The sequence below is a fragment of the Phalaenopsis equestris genome, unplaced genomic scaffold (genome assembly GCF_001263595.1).
Source record: "Phalaenopsis equestris unplaced genomic scaffold, ASM126359v1 Scaffold215260, whole genome shotgun sequence".
Classification (NCBI taxonomy): domain Eukaryota; kingdom Viridiplantae; phylum Streptophyta; class Magnoliopsida; order Asparagales; family Orchidaceae; genus Phalaenopsis; species Phalaenopsis equestris.
In genome coordinates, this window is record NW_018233974.1 from 178,394 (window position 1) to 180,601 (window position 2,208).

A 2,208-nucleotide genomic window follows, 5' to 3' on the forward strand; every position below is an offset into this window, starting at 1 on the left:
ATTTTTCTCAACCAATTTCCATGATTGAAGAGAAATCATTAGGCCAAATGGTAGATTCTCAAGCATCATTAGAAACTTTGAATGCCATAAATAATAAGCAGAATAACCCATATTCAAATTATTATAACCTAAGTTGGAAGAACCATCTCAACTTTAACTGGAATAACAATTTGGATGGTAATAATCAGCATTGGGGGATCAACCAAGTAAACCCATTAGGGAACTAGAACAACCAAGGGAATAATAATTATAGATCTACTTATCCTCTAGGTTTCAACAGTAATGCACAATTTAAGGAGAAGAAGTTTTCTATATAAGAAGTGGTGTTACATATGGGAAATCAATTACAAAGTCAAGGAGCTGCAATTGGAAATATTGAGAATCAACTTGGGAAAATAGCTACTTACTTAAGTAATAGATCCCAAGGAACACTTCCTAGTAATACTGAATCAATTCCAAAAGACTAGAATGAAAAGCAAATAAAAGCCGTTCAACTTAGAAGTGGAAGAGAGTTGGAAGGTAGGGTTAAAAAAGAAACTGAAGTAAAGAGTGAAGAAATTGAAAAATCAAAAGAGGACGCTCCAAAAGATTCTGAAAAACCTATTTATCCACTGAAAATTGATTTAGAAAAAACCTCCACCTCCATTTCCTCAGAAACTTTGTCAGAAAAAGTTGTATAAGCAATTTTTAAAATTTCTAGAAATATTTAAGAAGCTTACAATTGATATTCCATTTGCTAATATTCCATTGATATTCCATTTGCTAAAGCTTTAGAACAAATGCCAAGAATATATTGTTTATGAAGGATATTCTCAACAGAAAAATGAAGTTTGAAGATAATGAGACTGTTGCACTTAGTGAGGAGTGCAGTGCTATAATTCAGAAGAAGCTTCCTGAAAAGCTTAAAGATCCTGATAGCTTTACAATACCATGTGCAATAGGAAACAAATTTTATGAGAAAGCTTTATGTGATTCTGGTGCAAGAATTTAAACTTATGCCATTATCAATCTTTAAAAGATTGAGATTAGGAGAAATAACCCCTACTACTGTAACTCTATAGTTAGCAGGTCGTTCGATAACATACCTTAAAGGAGTTATAGAAGATGTCCTAGTGAAAGTGGATCAATTTATCTTTCTTGTTGATTTCATTGTGCTAGACATGGAGAAAGATAAAGAGATACCTATCATTTTGGGGAGACCTTTCCTAGCCACAAGAAGAGTAATGATAGATGTGTAGAAAGGGGAATTAATAATGTGCGTCAATGATCAAACTGTTACTTTCAATATTTCAAGATCAATAAAATACATTGCAAAAGGTAAAGATGATGAATGTTATAGAATGGATGTTATAAGATATATGAGTGCATGCCATTTCAAAACTAGTTATGAAGAAAAATTTGAAGAAAAAGATTTGGAACACGAGAAAGAAGAGGAATTAGATCAATGTGAAGATCTTTTTAAGGAAGACTCAAACTATGTTCGAGAAAGTTTCAAAATTTTTGACACTATAGACGAAGGTAAAGTGCTATTTCGGGTTAGTTTGTGGTGAGTTGCCCATAAGAAGCTGTCGGTCATCGGAATTGAAATCCCATCGTCAGCTTCGGAAGGACGTTGAAGTATGAAATCAAACTGACCCCATATTTTTCATAGTTTAAAATGAAAGAGCACTTTACCTCAAATATTGTATCTATCTCAAAGAAAAAACACAAGACTTGAGGATGAGGCTCGATCAAATAAACTAAGGAAAGTATGACGTCCGTTTAGTCTGCGAATCCTTTGTATTTGCTGACAAGTTCCCCTATTTAATATAAAGGATTAACTAGGGTTTATATTAAGCTTGGTTCAGACATGCTTCCTATAAGGGCAAGCCCTTATAGTTAATTACATCCTAAATGACCGAAGTCACTTAAGAAGACTCTTGATAAAAATCAAGAAATATTATCTTCAAGGACTTTCAAAGAGTAGGACTCTACAACAAAATTGGACGTAGAGGTATAAAAGGGGATTGGTTCAAATTTGGAACATTTTATTGTAGAATCCAAAGGAGGAAGAACTAGGGAATGTCAGGGATCCAGAGGAGAACTCCGGTGACTTCCCAAGCTATCCTAATGTTCGGCTTCAGTTTTGAGGAGAAATATTTTAAGTGTTTCATCCTGTAAATTTTATTAGTTAGGGCTTACATTCGTGTGAAATGATCACACAAATAG